We start from the raw sequence: 19,860 nt of genomic DNA, 5'->3' as shown, positions 1-19,860 counted from the left end.
TCAGCCTTCCTGCTCCTCTGATGCTGCTTGGCCTGCTGTGTTCATCCAGCTCTACACCTTGTTATCTATGAGATAGCTAACCTTCATGCTGCTTAATATCATTTGATTTTTGTTTACAAATAGCAAATTAATTTTACTTACAAAAGTGGAGCATCACAAAAATTAGCTTTTCCAAGCTGAAGACTGTAGAAGTCCTTCAACATGTTGAGTAATTCCAATTCACCATGTATTAGAATGCACTGTTGCTCCTTTTTATAATTTAGTCCAACTTGACAAAGCCAATGTCTTTGGCATATTGACTGAGGCATACGTTGTGACCATATTTCCGGAGCAGGCCATGGCAGTTTGGACATACTCACAGACCTGGCCAAATTTCCTGGGGTGGGACCAGTAAAGGTGTTGGTGACCCATGGCGGACAGTGTTCAAGAGAGAGACATGGTTTCTGACCATTTTAATTACAAAAACAATCTTTGGTAACCAAAGGATCAGAAGCTGCTCCATCAGCTTTGATACCTTAACCAGATACTTTAGAGACTTTTAAGCGAGTCTTGGATAGGCACATGGAGGACAGTAAAATCTAGGGTATGCAAGGTAAGTTGATCTTAGTAGGATAATAGGTCGGCACAACATCATGGGCCGAAGGGCCTGTACTGTGCTGCACTGTTCTATGTTCTATGTTCAAACAAAGGACAGCTTTGTCCACAGACTAGATTTTAAATATGTCATCCACTTTTCCCAGGTTGTGCAGCAACACTATACTGACAATGTTCTGGATTATAGTTTCTCTTCAGGACAAACTAAAGTAATTAAATGTCAAAGATAGAGACAATTTCTATAAGCTATTTTGAAATGCTATAAAAGTAAGTTATCGAATTCATTGACAATTTGTGATCCCAGAAATAGCACAGGTCTGGCAGCATCTGTGAAGATAAAAGCAGACTTAATTTTTTGGGTCCGATGACTCTTCAGACTCTGGGGTATCCTGGGCAGCTGATGAAATTTAAATCCAATTAATTAAAAAATCCAAAATTACAATGTTGCGTGTGGCCATGAGACTATTGGATTATCATTTGAAAAAACATTAGGGTCACCAATATTTTTTAGGGAAGGAGATCTACCATCTTCAGTTGGGCTGTGACTCTAGTCCTACATGACATGGCTGACTCTTAACTGCCGTTTTTACAGCTTTCCTACCTCATTGCTCTCCTTCTTTCTCTTATTCACTTTGGTTTCCATAACTTTGTTTTGAGAGAAAGTGCTGTATGTTATTGTGCCTAAAAGGGCAGTGTCTTTACCTAGTAGACTATTGTTCTTGGAACGTCAGCATCACAGACCAGTTATTAGCCCTCACTAACTGGCATCGAGAAGCTGGTGGGGAACTGCCTTCTAAAAGCTTTTAGTTTGGTACTTCAGTTGTAGTTTTTTAAAAAAAAAAACACCTCAATGTTACCCTGGCTTGCTGATGAGACTTCATTGCAGGATACAGCTGCCTTTTGTGGTGCTGAATAATTTCTGAAGTGTGATGTTGGCATGGCTAATTTGGATATCAGTAGATCCTTTTCTTGGATTATTTTTATTAACTGTTTGCAGTTGTTGAGTTACCACATGACAGGCTGTTTCTGAGGTTTGAGGCGCTCTAAATATGCCAAGTTCATGTTGCAAGAAAGCAGAGTTAACATTTTGAGGCCAATGACTCTTCATCAGAAAAAGTCAAGACCTGCTGAGTTTTTCTACCAATGTCTGATTTCCACCATCTGCTTTCGTTGTTTTTAAAGAATTTCTTTTAAACACCTAACTGGGGTTACAGATTTCTGTTGTTACAATCTTTATTGCTTCTGTCAACTAAGTAGACAACTTTCTCTTTTTAAAACCTTCAATGAATTGATAGCTCTTTAAATAGTCAGTAGCAGCTTGATGAACAGAGCCACCCAAATCTAAGAGAACAGAATGAAAGGACTTGGCCTCCATTAAATGATAAGCATCAGTGATGAGTTCCTTATGTGTCACTCACTATCCTAAAAAGAGCGAACAAAGGATTATAATGCCCTCTTGTGGCTGGTCAACATCTTTGTTTCTGTTCCCCCTGCCCTTTTGAATTGAAAGGCTCCCATCACCTCTTTGTAATTTTTTAGGCTGGAGTGTGCTGCGGAATGACTCCTGGTACAATCACCTTGGTGTCTTGGATGTCTGCTAACTGAAGAATACTTAAAGCTACATGGGCAGCTCCATGTAACAATCAAGTAATGACATTTCTGACATTAAGAATGAGTTTCTCTGATCTCTCTTCCATTGTAGAGAAGTATAACACATGGTCTGATTTTAACACTTCCTGTGATACAAAGTCAGATGGAGGATAGTCTGAGGATTTTTTTTTGCCTTGACCATGGCATAGCATCCAAAAGGATAGACACATCTGCCTCTATATCCAATTTAAGCGTGCTTTCTTGTATTAACCATGATATCTGCATACCAGAATTAATACTTTGGGTCTGCAAAATCAGAGGAATTGAACATCTCTTCTGGGCCTCTATTATCCCCCAAGAACTTTGCTTCTCAGCTTTGCCTAACACCAAGATACTTATGTCATCTGTTTCCTTTTTGAGGTCCCCATGTAGCAAGTGCTAGGCTCTCACTCAGCCCTCATAACCCTTTCAAATACTGGCTAAGCTAGCTCCCATTGGTGGTGTCTCTTCACGACATTTCTATATTTTTCATTTTAAATAGGACAGTCACTGTACAGCACAGGAACAGGCCCTTTGGCCCACAGTGTTGCACCAAACATGACACCAAATGAAGCTAACTCCTTCTGCCTGTCCTTGGTCCATATCCCTCCATTCCTTGCATATTCATGTGCTTATTGAAAAATCCCTCATCATATCTGCCTCCACCACCAACCCAGGCAGTGCATTCCAGACACCTACGAATTTCTGTGTAGGAAACATGCCTCCCACATCTCCTTTGACCATTCCCCTTCTCACCTTAAATGCATGCCCCATAGTATTAGGCATTTCAACTCTGGGAAAAGGATGCTGACCATCAACCTTATCAATACAGCTCAATTTTATAGAGACTTCTATCAACTCTCCCCTCAGCCTCCACTGCTCAAGGAGAAAACAACCCGAGGTTTTCTAGCTTCTCCTTATAGCTCATACCCCCTAATCCAGGCAGCATCCTGTTAAACCTCTTCTGCACCTTCTCCAAAGCCTCCACATCCTTCCTGTAATGTGGCAACCAGGATTCAATACTATAAGTGAGGCCTAACCAAAGTCTTATAAAGCTGCAACATGATATCCTGACTCAGACACAAATCCCTGACCAATAAAGGCAAGCATGCCATCACTTTCTTTACTACCTTATCTACTTACATGGCCACTTTCAGGGAACAATGGACTTGAACCCCCAAGATCCTTCTGTCCACCAATGCTGTTCAGATTCTTGCCATTAGTTGTATATTTTGCCTTAACATTTGATCTTCCAAAGTGCAGCACCTTACATGTACCCTGATTAAAGCCCATCTGCCATTTGTTATGAAGCAGAGGTCATCCCCAGCCCCCATAATTAAAATCTAAACACCCAGACAGGCTTACCTTGACTCAATCTGTTAAAAGTAGTGTGAGAAGTGGTATAACCTGCCTCTCACCCCCCAATCTGTTATAAAGAAGCAGTTAAATTAAATGAAGTCCTTTAACTCATTCCATAATCAACAAGTAACAATTTATTGTGCTAACTCTAATGGTGAACAAATTGACAGATCTTCTAACAAACTGAAGAATTCCCCCTTAACTACTAACTATCCCAAATAAAACAAAATTCAAACAATATGCCATTCCAATGTATACAAGCCCCAACTATATAAACCAAAATAAATAAAAGAAAATTAACAGTTAGTTTCTTGAAATTACAGCCAGGACTCATCTTTCAGGATTCTTATCCCCCTCTTCTCTGATCTTCAATCTTTTTTAGTATTTCTGATGAAGGGTCTAGGCCCGAAACATCAGCCTTCCTGCTCCTAGGCCTGCTGTGTTCATCCAGCTCTGCACCTTGTTGTCTTGGATTCTCCAGCATCTGCAGTTCCTACTATCTGATACACTTTTTTAGTAGAATTGTTTTTGTCAGGAGCACCTCTCTCCATCAAATTCCTATTTCAGGAATATTAGCTAAGAGTGCCACTGTACCTTTAGTTAGATGATGGTTACTCTGAGAGCTTAGAGAATTCTGTGCAAGCCATCAATTTCTCTCTTTAGAGCTGCCCATTGTTAACTCTAACAGACACCAGCTGTTCTCACACCAAATTTCCAAATGTCACCTTCTTTTATACCCTTGATGACCTTTTAATTTCTTACAATAGGATTGTTTTTTTAGTCTCTAAGTACCTGGTTTAAATTAATTGGCTGAGATTCAAAATGGTTGCCTTAATAACAAGATAAATTACCACCTGGTTGTTAACCATGCAGCCTTTTGATACAATGTTTCAATTTCAGGAGCTCTCTGTGCACCTGCACATTTTTAAAAAAGTCTCCAAGCCTAGAAAAAAGACATCATCTTTTAAAGGGACTACATCCTGTTCCACCCTATCAATCAATTTACAAACATCAAATGCTCTACCCAACTTCGCAACACATTTCTCCACCCATATCTGTGACTGATCTGTATCCTGCTGTATCATTTGACAACCTGCTACAGTATCCACAACTCTACTGATCTTTGTATCGTCTGCAAACTTACTAATCCACCCATCTACATTTTCATCTAAATCATTTATATACATCACAAACAGCAGAGGTGCCAGTATGGATCCCTGCAGAAGACGACTAGTCATGGACGTCCAGTTTGAAAAACTGCCTTCCTTTCACTGCTACCCTGATTCTTCTATGGCAAACCAATTCTGAATCCATGTGGCCAAGTCAGCGTAGATCACATGCATCTTCTGGATGACCCTACCATGAGGGACCTTGTCGAATGCCTTACTAAAATCCATGTAAACAACATCCACTGCTCTACTCTCATCAATCACCTTAGTCAACTCCTCGAAAAATTCTATGAGGTTACTAAGACATGACCCACCCTGTACAAAACCATGCTGATTGTCCCTAATTAGGCCATGCTTTTCCAAGTGTGCACAAATCCCATCCCTAAGAATTCTTTCCAAAAGCTTCCCAAACACCGATGTGAGCCTCACTGGTCTATAGCTTCCTAGATGATCCTTATTTCCCTTCTTGAACAGAGGAACATCATTAGCTGCTCGCCAGTTCTCCAGGACCTCTCCAGTGACTAGCAAGCATACAAAGATCTTGGTCAAGCCCCCAGCAATCTCCTCCCTTGCCTCTCCCAATAACCTGGGGTAGGTATCATCGGGCCCTGGGAACCTAACCACCTTATTGTTCTTCAAGAGATCCAACACCACTTCTTTCTTGATCTCAAAACGCCCTAACATATTAGCATGCTCCACACAACTTTCACTATCCTCCATGTCCTTTTCCTGGGTGAATATCACTGCAAAGTACTCATTTAAGATCTCACCCACATCCTTCGCCTCCAAGTACAAGTTCCCTCCTTTATCTTTGAGTGGTCCTACCTTCTCCCTAGTTAACCTCTTCTTTTTAGTGTACCTATAGAATGCCTTGAGATGCTCTTTAACCCTACTTGCCAAGGTCATTTCATGGCCCCTCCTTGCTCTCCTATATTCCCTGCTTGAGAACTTTCTTGCTTTCCTTATATTCCTCACATGCCCAGTCTGATTTTACCTTCCTAAACCTTACATATGCTTCTTTTTTCCTTTTGACTAAATTCACAACCTCCTTCGTTGTCCAAAGGTCCCTTACCTTGCCATCCTTATCCATACAGGAACATGCTGGTCTTGAACTTTTCCCAGCAGGTCTTTAAATAGTTGCCACATGTCAAATGCGGACTTGCCTGATAACTACTCCTCTCGATTAGCACTCCCTAGTTCCTGCTTAATACTGATGTAATTTGCGCCTTCCTCCCCCCCCAATTTAGTACCTTCCCACAATGTCCTAAATTATCCTTGTTCATAGTTATCTTAAAACTTAAGGAGTTGTGATCATTGTTTCCAAAATGCTCTCCCATTGAAAGGTCAGCCACGTAGCCAGGCCTATTAGCCAATACAAGGTCCAGTATAGCCCCTCCTCTAGTTGGACTATCCACATATTGTTTCAAGAAACCCTCTTGGATGCACTTAACAAATTTCTCCCCATCTAAGCCTCTTGATCTAAGGGAGTCCCAGTCAATATTGCGGAAGTTAAAGTCACCCACTATGACAACTCTGTTTTTATTGCACCTTTCCATAATCTGCCAACATATTTGTTCCTCAATGTCTCAGTAACTGTTGGGGCTCCTACAGTATAATTCTATCAGAGTGATTGCACCCATCTTATTTTTGAGCTCCACCCATTTGCCTCCGTGGATGCCCCTCTAGCATATCCTCTCTGAGTGCAGATGTGACATTCTCCATGATTAGTAATGCAAATCCTCCACCTCTTTTACCTTCTTCTCAATCTCGTCTAAAACAAAAAAACCCTGGAACATTGAACAGCCAGTCCTGTCCCTTTTCAACTAAGTTTCTGTAATGGCCATAATATCATAGTCCCAATGTACTGATCCAGGCTCTCAGCTCATCTGCCTTACCTACAATACTCCTTGCATTGAAATAAACACATTTCAGCCTATTAGTACCACTGTGTTCATTTACCTGTCTGTGCCTGCCCTTTTTTTCTGATTTAGTGATCTTTTAACATCTACCTTCCCCTCAATCCCTCCACTTGCTCTAGTTCCCAGCCCCCTGCCATTCTAATTTAAACCCTTCCAAATAGCACTAGTGAACTTCCCTGTGAGGATATTTGCTCCCCTCCAGTTTAAGTGTAACCCATCCCTCTTGTACAGGCCACCTCTGCCCCAAAAGGGGTCCCAATGATCCACAAATCTGAAACCTTCCCCCCGGAGCAGCTCCTTAGCCACACATTCATCTCTCCTGTCTTTCTATTGCTTGCGTCACTAGCATGTGGCACTGGTAATAACCCAGAGATTACTCTTTTATTTCTTCATTCACTTTCTGTTGGTGAAATTCCTGACTGCTCTTTTCTTCTCCATCCCTATAAGGGCCTCCAATTTACCATGCCCATTTACTCACAATTGCCGGTTAGCGTTCTAGTTCCTTGCCGCATTCCCTGCTGTAAGCGTTCTCCTATGGTTTTATAGCTTTTGCATGGGCCTTCCCACTCCATGGTCCAGTGCATTGGTGGGCCTTAATGTCCATTACTCACTGCTTCCTGTCATTGTCAAGTGTCTCTTCAGGTGGGTCCCCCTCTACTGGGATCAGATTATTGGCTGCTGTCATCCTTCACATGTAGTCATGAGCTATCCTTTTGCTGCTTGCCTCCAGTCCATGATTTTGTTCACTGACTGTCACCATGTAGTAAAATGAGGCCTACATTCTTGTTAATGAACACTAACAAGCTTAACAAAACATAACTATATGAGGGATGGTAAGAATGGACATTTTCTAGAATTCAATGGACTCGGGCTCCAGGTCCATGTGAACTGAGTATTTCTGTGAAATAGCTCCTGATACACATGCTCAACAGCTTTATTTTGAGCAAAGGTATAATTAAATCATTACTTCATACCTCTGAGAAAGCAAAACTCTCATTCACCCCAAGCTATTGCCCTCTAGGACCCTCAATCGCTTCTACAAATATTGTCCTTTCCTCATGTCAACACAAGCGATGTCAAACACTCAGATCTCTTTGCTTTCTCACCTTACAAGTGAACAGAGACAAACTTAGCAAGAGATAGAGACCTGTATTTTAGGGTGGTGGTGGCCCTGCAGTGGACAACCATGGGCAATGTGTATCCACCTGCTCCTGGGGACGAGGTCCTGTTCTAGGAGGCTGCAGATATCAACAGAGTCCTACCATGAAAGCTTGATCTTCCTGAGGGACCTGGATATTCAAGATATTGAGAGAAAGCTGATCTTCTGCCTGTACAGGCTATACTGGGAGTCTCACCTTCTTCCAGGTGGATATCACTATCCTTGTCATCTGCTTGCGCAGGAGCTAACAGTGGTTGTCTTGCTTATATTCTTGCCCCTCAGCAATGTGGGAAGTCACTCTGCATTACCATCTTCCATTCTGTGTTAAGTCTGGAAGCAGGAAAGTGCAGGTGAAAGAAGTTGTCAAGTGGTGAAATTGCTCTGAGGGAAGAAGTGCTTTGAACTATAGTGTCTCAATAGCCATGGTTTGATCTCTTTAGTGTAACTGATCAAAGACTTCCAAGCGTATCAGTTTCACTGAAGAAGCTCTTGGAGCTGTGTACTCAGTTGGTTGGCTATTGACTTTATTTACAGATTGGGTAATAAGATACCCTAGCTGGGAAATCTAGGGTTAAACCAGGTACTAATTGCTTGCCTAATGATTGCAACTACTTCATAATTAACTGCACACCAGATCCAAGGATCTTCCCTACCCAGCTTACATCCTACCATGGGGAACATGGAAAAGGCAGGATGTTGGTTTGGTACCAATTTCAGGGAGTTTCCCAGCACACAAGTGTGAGATGATACTGTGATTGAGCTGGGAAAATCCCACCCAACCTTCCAGGTCAGCACTTCACTGAAAGCAAGTATCTCCCTGAAAGGAAGGAAGAAAATTTGAGGGAGAAAAATTTGGCTTTCTGAGTTGTGGTGTCCAAAACTGTTAGCGGTACTTAATTGCACATCCCTCCTACTTGTCTGCTGCTCTTTACATAAGTGCAAACAATACAAATCGTAAGTAGGAATGAAACCTTCAGCAAAGGCAACAGACAAGTGGGCTGAAGCACCAAGGCACCAAACTTGTGAGTCAGACAGACAGTCCTGGCAACACAGCTCCTTTGAAAATATGCTATCTTTTCACACTGCATGCTACAATACAGCAAAGTTCTTAGTGCTTTAATACATCACTCCACTTGAAAAACATGAAGAACTCAACTTAAGATCTGCATGTCAGTCATCAGTGCAATGGAATCACATATCAATGATAAAGACGCTTAGAATATTTCAAAAACCAGCTCAGACGCTGAACAACAGCCATCTCTGTTTGACTGCATCTCTCACAGCCCCTTGATACATTTTAATATTGAAGTATTAAAGCGTTTTGAGCAACAGTCGTCCAGTGTGAAAATAGCTATGACGTTCCTTGTATAAAAAGGCAAGCATTGTAAGCATATTCAAGAGTGTGAACTTACCACTGACAAGGTTTTGACACTGTTCTGTCAAAGCCAGAACATATGCAGGTGATGATAACAAGCATGTGATAGTGTCATTGCTCACTACAGCCAGAGATACAAATACAACAGTGTCAACGGTTTGAATGAGATGCAATATACAATTCTATATTTTAAGCATTTCTAAGATTAATGTGATTTCAGAATTTTAACCAAATTACCCCAGAAATTGACCTCTGACCTCAGGAGGGCAGAGGAATCTATCAGGGAAAAATAAAATCAGCAATTCATTTGTACTGGTTTCCCCCAGTAGTTTTTGAGATGTTTTTATTTTAATTATTTGATGGGATGTGTGCGTCTCAGGCATGGCGAGCATTTGTCACCAAATCAAACTGTCTTTGAACTGGGTGTCATGCTCAGCCATGTCAGAGAGAAGTTAAGAGCCAGTCACATTGCTGTGGGTCTGAGGTCACATGTGGAACCCAAGCTAGTAAGAACGATAGACTTCCTTCCCTGAAGGACATGAAAGAACCAAATTGATTTTTATAATAACTGGTGACAGTTTTATCATTACCATCACTGAAACCAGCTTTATGTTCCAGATTTTTTAACTCAATTTAAACTCCATCAGCTGCCAAAGTGGGATTCGAGTTCATATCTATAGGGCAGGGTCTTTATTTATCCAGTGATACTGACACTACACAATGTCCAGCCCCTTGTGAAGGGCAGAATTCAGCCTACTTTTACAGTATGGTGGTTCAGTGGTTGGCACTACTGTCTCGCAACACCAGAGACCCAGGATTGATTCTACCCTTGGGCAACTGTATTGAGTTTATACATTCTCCCCATGTCTACATGGGTTTCCTTCTGGTGCTGTGGTTTCCTCCCATAACCTAAAGATATGCAGGTTAGGTGGATTGGCCATGGTAAATTGCCCATAGTGTGCAGGGTTGTGTAGGCTAGGTGGATTAGCTGTGGGAAATGCAAGGTTATTGGGATAAGGTAAGGTGATGTGTCTGGTTGGGATACTCTTCAGAGGGTTGGTGGGACTAGATGGGCCAAATGACCTGTTTCCACATTATGATTCTATGATTTACCTTCTATGGTGAAATGTCATGGAGGGACTGAAATGTACTGCCACTGTTGTTGCATGGGCAGTTTGGACTGCACCATAAAATCCATATGAACAGGCATCGAGCAGCTGGATAGAAAGAGACATGGGACATATCAGTGGAGAAGATAAAAGACTCTGATCGTGTCACTTGCTGATCTCTGGGTCAGAGAGCCTACTGATAGTCAGAAGGACAGACTTGGCATCAGTTAGATCCTCCAGGCCCTAACAGATGGTGCTTCAAATTTCTCAGAATTTTCCTTCCATTGAAAAGCAATTAAATTTTTTCCTATCTTTTTAAGAAGCCCTGGGATTCCATGAGGTGATACTGACACTGCCACAACCATCTCCTTTCACAGAGTGTGAACCACAGTTGTTGTAACCAGACCCTGGGTGAGGTCCCCCAAATTATTACCGTTTCAGATGGGGTACCCCATATCATTAAGATCCTGGGTGAACAAGATTGAATTGGCTCCCCTTGGTCATTTGCCCACCCCCTTGGTTTGTCACACAGGGTTAATTTAGAAAGGATCCCATCCCTTGTGGATAACTCTCACCTGAACTCAAATGAACTTCTGTTCTAAAATGATCCAATTTAATCAGGGTTTCTTGAATTAACAGACAGAATAAGATTAGTGATTACCGAATACCAGACAAAACAGTAGCTCAAAACATACATATAGAAATAAGAAATGAGTTTTTAAAAAGGTATGATTCATGTCTGAAAAGCAGATAAGATGATGTTGTGATTGTTATTGAATAACACTGATGTTGGCAGTTGAGCACTCAATTTCAAGATTCTCGGTTTTGCAGGTTGGTGGAAATTCTGAGCTGATTCCTTTCGATAATAATTGAATTCCAGCATTTAGAATGAAAGATTATATTTCCCTGTGTTTTACATGCAGTGCAGAAGTATTTAAAATGGATAAAAACCGAAAGAACCTCTGTTCTGAGGAAAGGTCACCAGACCCTAGACATTAACTCTGATTTCTCTTCACAGATGCTGCCAGACCTGCTGAGCTTTTCCAGCAATTTCTGTTTTTGTTTCTTATTTAAAATGGTTTTCACAAAGCTGTGGCTCTCACAGGACTGAAGTCCACACTCTTGAACATCTAGCTAATGACATACCCAGATTAGTGTTACAGACAGTTTTTAACCCAATTTTTATTTACTCCTGAAAAGTAAAACAGACACGTCTGCAAGAGGTGACTTTCTGCTGGGAGCGAAAGTAAAGTTGGGCCTCTTGTTATCCCTTCTAGTTAGGTTTCGCCTTATCTGAAGTTTACCTGAATCTTTATAAGTGTAACATTTATGGAATTTGCACATAACTTTGCCAGACTGCATGTATTTTTACCTCTTTAACTGTTCTTTAAAAAAAAACATATTTTGGAATTAAAAGCAAAATAATTTCCATAACTATTTTAGGATTCTGTTCCCTCGCTGTAACACAGTTTTGATAGCTATCTGACACTTGACCCCAAATGAATTAGCTCTCCTATTCTCGATGATCATCATGAGGCCATGCATAGCTGGTCATTGCTATGGCTGCTATTCTATCATGCAGGTTCCCAGATTACATGAATGCTTCTGTTATGTCTTTAAACATAATACATTTCATAGGCTGCTGCTAAACCAGGTCTCTGCATCTCCTTCAGGTATTTAGATATTCCATTTCCCAGCACTGACAATTCCGACATTTACAAAAGTGTTGCTGAGAAACTAAATAAAGTTGGAGAATACCAGTTCAATCCAAACCTCATGATGTCATCTCTGGACATTAATTATAAGTGTGATTTATGTCCACTGTTTTACAGCCCATTCCCTCCTCATAGAATAAACTGAATTTTCTACTTCTCTCTATATAATATAATTTATATTTCCAGTGACTTCAGTGAGTTATAATTAAAAATAATATGTCACTTGATTGTGTAATAGCTCTGAACTCCAGCTCTTTAGTGTCCTGTGCAGGCTTTATCTACACTCATTGCTGTCTTTAGCCACTGATAACTTTCATGTAGACAAGATACAAAGCCCTTTCCGAGACAAACTGGATCCAAGACATGATAAGGATCAGTTTAGATGGACATTTGCTGTCATAGCCTCATTCTGTCAAGGACAGAATTAATTTCTCAGGTCAAACAACATCTTTCACTATATTTTCCTTCCTGAGATACCACAACTGTTTGCTTTTGCCCTTTGATCGTGCAACTGTTCAGAACTGCAATCAGTGATTTCGTGAGATAATCAAGTCTGAAATAAGCAGAGAATGTGATAAATATGCTAGTCTCTTAACTTTACAGCTTCCATGTTATCAAACTTTACATCATTATCCTAATATGCCACCAGAGCGTAATATGTTACAAAAGAATTCCAATGTGAAACTGTAGCTTTAGTTATTAAATGCAGAATATTCTGTTATAGTTAAAAAAGTATAAGTAAACTTACTGTAATTTTGAATTCATGCAAGCTGGAGTTTTGCATCAGTGAATCACTTTTGAATCTTATCCATATCTTGATGCTCTTCTTAAATTGAGGTGTCTGAAAATTGATACAATGGAGTAGGAACTTTTCCTTTGGACATTAAACCCGTGCAAATCATTTTAGCAAGGGAATGAGCTGAACCAGATCTATTTTGGTGTTCATCTGACTGACAAGCTGTGGGTTCAAATTAGTAAGTAGGTAGATGTAAACAGATTCCATATAAAGGAAATATAACCTGTGGATTTTGTTTCAATGTAGTTGAGAAATATTGATTCCCTAGATTGTCAATGAATTGTGACATATAACATGCTCTATCAATGCACTCCATGCCAGACTGTCTATTATGCCAAGTCAGAAAATTATTTTTTGTCCATGTTTTCCCTCAGCTTTTGTTTCTCCACAAATCAAAGTCAGTGAGCTAGGGATACCTGACAAATTCACACAAAATCTTTTTAATTATTATAAATTACCATATCAACCTACCCATTTTTTGAGGAATACACTTGTACTTTCACTTTCAGGAATAAGAGCAGATTAGAGGCAATGATCGTGTGAAATAATCCACTCACGGAGAGAAGGGCGATATATTGATTAGCAATCTAAGCTGTCCATGTCAATATGTTTTTAATGGTTTTCATTCTTTATCTTTGGTTAAGGTAATGATGACAGACCTACACCCAGGCCTCTGTCATAAAGTCAAGAAGACACATTGGAGCAACCCAGTAATGGCTCACCCTCCCGATTTTCCTTATTTCCTGTTATGTCACTGTTAACAAGAGGGGTTGGTTAGCTCAGTTGGCTGGATGGTGGGTTGGCAATGCAGACTGATACCAAAGCATGGATTCAATTCCCACATTAGCAAGGGCTACCATGAAGAACTCACCTTCTCAACTTTTCCCTTGCCTGAGGTGTGGTGACCCTTAGGTTAAATCACCACCAGTCCTCTTTCTCTCTCTGACAGAGCAGTCCTATGGCCAGGTAGGACAATAGCAACTTTATTGTCAAAATCCCTAACAAACATCAGTGCAACTTTGCGCATCCCAGAGAGTGTAAATGGAAGGGTTGACAAGGAAACTCAAGCATTGATTCCAGTTGGACGGCACAGTGGCTCAGTGGTTAGCACTGCTGCCTCACAGTGCCAGGGACCTGAGTTCAATTCCAGCCTTGGGCAGCTGTCTGTGGGGAGTTTTCCCATTCTCCCTGTGTCTGTGTGGGTTTCCTCCAGGGTCTCCAGCTTCCTTCCACAGTACCAAAATGTGCAGGCTAGGTGGATGGGCCATGCTAAATTGCCCATAGTATAGATTAGGTGTATTATATGGGTCTGGGTGGGATCGTCTGAGGGTTGGTGTGGATTTGTTGGGTTGAAGGGCCTGTTTCCACACTGTAGGGATTTGACGAAGTTTACATAAGGGGAGAGTTATCAGAGCAGGATCATCTACATGGGCACTTGTGTCTGTGCAAATTACACAGATCTCCAATGAGCAGCTTGGTGGGCCCCTCTGACTATTTATGGATGAAGAATTGTCATGATTTCAGTCTTTCATGCCACATACTTAGGATGCACAATTCATTGGCAAACTGCAAGTCAATTTATTTCAAATCTTGCAGATTGTTCTTCATTAAGTTGAAAATCAGAATTTCTAAATTGACAAAAGTTATGCTTCAAAAAAAAGATGAATGAATATATCCAGGTACTGCCAGACTAACATGTCTGAAATAAACACAGATCATGAAGCTAATTCGACCATCAATGTGATATATATTTTCTTAAGCAGCATTGCATACATGACATCAGAAGTACCAAGAGGGAATTAGAATGAATAGTCACCAGAGCACTTTATGCGGCTGATTCATATGCAGGACCCTTGTGGTTCAGATCCCAGAGCACACAAAATCCAGCAATCTATCAGTGAAATAACAGGGGAAGTGCTTTAGGTGGTAATGACACACTTGATCAATCACAATGGATCACGATATCCATAGGACAATGGCTTAAATGAATGCATTGTATTAATTTGAACTGAATGCTGATTTTCATGTGTTCTTGCAGGAACCAAGAAAAGAATGGAATAACTGTGAACGCAAGTGTTGCAAGGGAAGAAGGTGAATATGCAGATATATAGATGACATCTATAAGAAATGTAGCGATCCCAACATTAACAAAGTGAATCCTCATGAAACAAATCTTTTTGGTTGTTTTGTAGCTCCATCGAGTCAGAGTCATACAGCATGGAAACAGAACCTTCGGTGCAACTAGTCCACAGCGACCGTGCTCCCAAACTAAACTAGTCCTACCTGCCTGTGTTTGGCCCACATCCCTCCTCAGCTTTCCTATTCATGAATTTATCCAAAAGTCTTTTAAACTTTGTAACTGTATCTGCACCCATCACTTTCTCTGACAGTTCATTCTGCACGCAAACCACTCTATGTAAAAGAATTGCCCCTCATGTTCTTTTTAAATAAAAATAAATCTCTACTTCTCTTGTAATTATTTGGAATACAAAAGTTCCAAAATGATTCAAAATAAAATAAATATTGCTAAGAGAAAGATCAGTCAGGGAGAGGTTGCTGAGGTCAGTTGAACTGGAGGCGTAGACAGTATTTGCTTCAATGCAAGAAGTATAACAGGTAAAATGGATGAACTTACTGCCTGGATTAATGCATACAATTATGACGTTGCTAGTATCACAGGGACATAATTGATAAAGAGACAGGATTGGCAGCTTAACGTTCTGGGATATCAATGTTTTAGACAAGACGGAGGAGGAAGCAAAAGAGGTGGGGGAGTTTCATTACTGGTTAGGAAGCACATCACAGCTAGAATACACAACTAGAATATACCTCCTCCCACCCACCTTCCTGCAAAAATGCCATCCCCTATTCCCAATTCCTTCGCCTCTGCCACATCTGCTCGCAGGATGAGGTATTCCACTCCCGAACATCTCAGATGTCCTCGTTTTTCAAGAACCACAACTTCCCGCCCTCGGTGGTCGAGAATGCCCTCGACCGTGTCTGCCACATTTCCTGCAACTTATCCCTCACACCCTCTCCCTGCAATAACAACCAAAACTGAATCCCCCTCGTCCTCACGTACCACCCCACCAACCTCCGGATCCAACGCATCATCCTCCAACACTTCCGCCATCTGCAATCCGACCCCACCACCAAAGACATTTTTCCCTCCCCACCCTTATCTGCTTTCTGGAGGGACCACTTTCTCTGTGACTCCCTTGTCTGCTCCACACTCCCCACCAGCCCCACCCCCCCCGGCACTTTTTCCTGCAACTGCAGGAAGTGCTACACCTGCCCCTACACCTCCCCCCTCACCCCCATCCCAGGCCCCAAGAAGACCTTCCACATTAAGCAGATGTTCACCTGCACATCTGTTAATGTGGTATACTGTATCCGCTGTTCCAGATGTGGCCTCCTCTACATTGGGGAAACCAAGCGAAGGCTTGGGGACCGCTTTGCAGAACACCTACGCTCGGTTCGCAACAAACAACTGCACCTCCCAGTCGTGAACCATTTCAAAACTCCCCTTCCCACTCCTTAAACGACATGTCCATCCTGGGCCTCCTGCAGTGCCACAACGATGCCACCTGAAGGTCGTAGGAACAGCACCTCATATTTCTCTGGGGAACCCTGCAGCCCAATAGTATCAATGTGGACTTCACAAGCTTCAAAATCTCCCCTCCCCCTACCGCATCCCAAAACCAGCCCAGCTCGTCCCCGCCTCCCTAACCTGTCCTTCCTCCCACCTATCCCCTCCTCCCACCTCAAGCCCCACCCCCATCTCCTACCTACTAGCCTCATCCCGTCCCTTGACCTATCCCCTCCCTAACTCCCCACCTACACTCACCTTTACTGGCTCCATCCCCGCCTCTTTGACCTGTCTGTCTCCTCTCCACCTATTTTCTCCTTTATCCATCTTCTATCCGCCTCCCCCTCTCTCCCTATTTACTTCAGAATCCCCATCCCCTCCCCCATTTCTGAAGAAGGGTCTAGGCCCGAAATGTCAGCCTTCCTGCTCCCCTGATGCTGCTGGGCCTGCTGTGTTCATCCAGCTCTACACCTTGTTACATCACAGCTGTGTGGGGGGAGAAACCCTGGAGGGATCTTACAGTGAGGCATTATGGTAGAGCTCAGGAATGGAAAGGGTGCAGTCACAATACAGACCTCTCAGCTGCCAGCAGGAGATAGAGGAAAAACTATGTAGTCAGATTCTGGAAAAATGTGAAAATAACAGGGTTGTTGCGATGGGTAATTTTAACTTCCTCTATATCGACTGGGACTCCCTCAGTGCTGGGAGTTTAAATGGGGAGAAATTTGTTAAGTCTGTCCAGGAGGGTTTTTGAAACAGTACGTGGATAGACCAATGAGGGAAGGAGCCATACTGGACCTGGTATTGGGAAATGAGCCCAGCCAGATGATCAAAGTTCCAGTGGGGAAGCATTTTGGGAATAGTGACAATAATTCCGTAATTTTTTGGATACTTATGGATAAAGACAAGAGTGGACCTTGGATGAAGGTGTTAAATTGGAGGAAAATCAACTATAAAAACTTAGGCAAGAATTGGAGAGTGTGGATTAGGAGCAGATGTTTGAAGGTAAATCCACATCTGACATGTGGAAGCCTTTTAAAGACCAGTTGATTAGAGTACAGGGCAGGCATATTCCTGTGAAAATGGAGGAGGACGGGAAAGGCAGGATTCAGAAACCTTGGATGACAGGGGAAATGATCAGTTTCGCCACAAAAAAATGGAAGTATACCTAAGGCCTAAGCAACTAAAAACAAAGTCCTTGAAGAATATACAAAAAGTACAAGGAGCTGAAATGGGGACTTAGGAGGGCTAAATGGGGCCATGAAATGTCCTTGGCCAGCAAGGTTAAAGAGAATCCCAAGGCATTTTATACATATATTTGGAGCAAGAGAGTAGCTAAAGAAAGAGTAGGCCTACTCAAGGCTAAAGGAGGGAGGTTTTGTGTGAAGCCAGAGGAAATGGATGAGATCCTTAATGAGTACTTTACATTGGTATTCACCAAAGAGAAGGATGTGGGGGATCTTGAGGTTGGGGAAAGGTGCGTGAATACTTTCAGGCAGGTCAACATAATGAAGGAGAAAGTGTTGGGTGTCTTGAAATGTATTAAGGTAGACAAGTCCCCAGGGCCTGATGGGATCTATCCCAGGATATTGTGGGAGGCAAGAGAGGAAGTAGCTGGGGCCTTAGCAGATATCCTTGTATCCTTTTTGGCCTCAGGTGAGGTTCCAGAGGACTGTAGAACAGCCAATGCAGTTCCTTTGTTTATGAAGGGAAACAGAGATAATCCAGGCATTTACATGCCAGTGAACCAGATATCAGCGATGGGTAAACTGTTGGAGAAGATACTGAGAGACAGGATTTATTCACATTGGAAGCGAATGGACAGGTTAGTGATAGGCAGCATGAGGTTGTGTGGGGTAGGTCATGTCTGACTGACTTGATTGAGCTTTTGAGGAGGGTGTGAAAAATAATTGATGAGGGAAGGGCAGTGGTGGTTGTCCACATGGACCTTAATAAGGCATTTTAAAATGTACCTCATGGCAGGCTGGCACAAAAGGCAGTCTCATAGGATCTAGGGTGAGCTGGCTGGCTCATAGAAGACAGATAGTAACAGTGAAAGGGTGCTTTTCAGAATGGAGATCAGTAACCAGTAGTGTTCTGCAGGGATCAGTGCTGGGACGTTTATTGTTTGTAATATATATAAATGATCTGGAGGAAAATGTAGGTGGTCTGATTAGTAAGTTTGTGGATGACAGCAAAATTATGGAGTTGTAGATAGTAAGGAGAATTGTCAAAGGATATAGTGGGATAAAGATAGATTGCAGTTGTGGGCAGAAAAATAGCATATGGTGTTTAATCTGGACAAGTGTGAGGTGATGCATTTTGGATGATAAAATTCAGGTGCAAATTATACAACAAATGGCAGAGTCCTTAGAAGAACTGACATACAGAGGGATCTGGGCATATAGTCCATAGATCCCTGAAAATGGCAACACAGATAGATAAGATGGCCAAAAAGGCATACAGCACTCTTACTTTCATCAGCCAGGGCATTGAATATAAAAGTTAGCAAGTTACATTACAGCTTTTTAAAACTTTAGTTGGGTCATATTGTGTGCAGTTCTGGTTGCCACACTACCAGAAGGATGTGGTAACACAGTGTGGAGCTGCAGGAACACAGCAGGCCAGGCAGCATCAGAGGAGCAGGAAATCTGATGTTTCGGGTCAGGAGGGGGAGAGGGAAGGGAGCTCTGAAGTAAATAGAGAGAGGCGGGGTGGGGCTGGGGGAGGTAGGTGGGATGGTGATAGGTGAGTGCAGGTAAGCAGTGGTGGGGATTGGTCAGTGAGGTGGCAGGAGTGGATAGGTGGAGAGAAGATGGACAGGTTGTGTCGGTCAAGGAGGCGGGGATGAGAGGGAGGGTTGGACATGGGATGAGGCCAGGGGTGGGGAGATTTCGAAACTAGTAAAGTCAACATTGAGACCATTGGGTTGTAGGCTCCCAAGGCAGAATATGAGGTGCTGCTCCTTCAGTTTCCAGGTGGCGTCATTGTGATACTGGAGGAGGCCCAGGTTGGACATGTCGTCTATGGCGTGGGAGGGGGAGTTGAAGTGGTTCGCGGCTGGAAGGTGTTGTCGTTTGTCGCAAACAGAGCGCAGGCATGCTACAAAGCGGTCTCCAAGCCTCCGCTTGGTCATGCCAATGTAGAGGAGGCCACATCAGGAGCAGCGGATGCAGTAGATCACATTAGCGGATGTGTAGGTGAACATCTGTCTGATGTGAAAGGTTAGGGTTAGGCCTCCTAATGTGGTCTACTGCATCCACTGCTCCTGATGTGGCCTCCTCTACAGCGGTGAGACCGAGCGGAGGCTTAGAGACCGCTTTGTAGAGTACCTGCGCTCTGTTCACAACAAATGACAAATGACAACACCTTCCAGTTGTAGTTAGGCCCACTATTGTGGTACATGTCTAGGCTGCCATTCCCGCAATAAGTGTTAAACCCAGGTTA

At 42.4% G+C, this 19,860-nt stretch overlaps 1 pseudogene; it reads right to left on the bottom strand.

The window, feature by feature from the left end:
- Positions 1-259: 259 nt before the first annotated feature.
- Positions 260-411, bottom strand: LOC109918888 (annotated as a pseudogene).
- Between the last annotated feature and the right edge of the window lie 19,449 nt (positions 412-19,860).

Source organism: Rhincodon typus, chromosome 9, assembly GCF_021869965.1.
Source record: "Rhincodon typus isolate 14 chromosome 9, sRhiTyp1.1, whole genome shotgun sequence".
In the NCBI taxonomy this organism is placed as follows: Eukaryota; Metazoa; Chordata; class Chondrichthyes; order Orectolobiformes; family Rhincodontidae; genus Rhincodon; species Rhincodon typus.
This window is presented reverse-complemented; position numbering and strand designations above follow the sequence as displayed.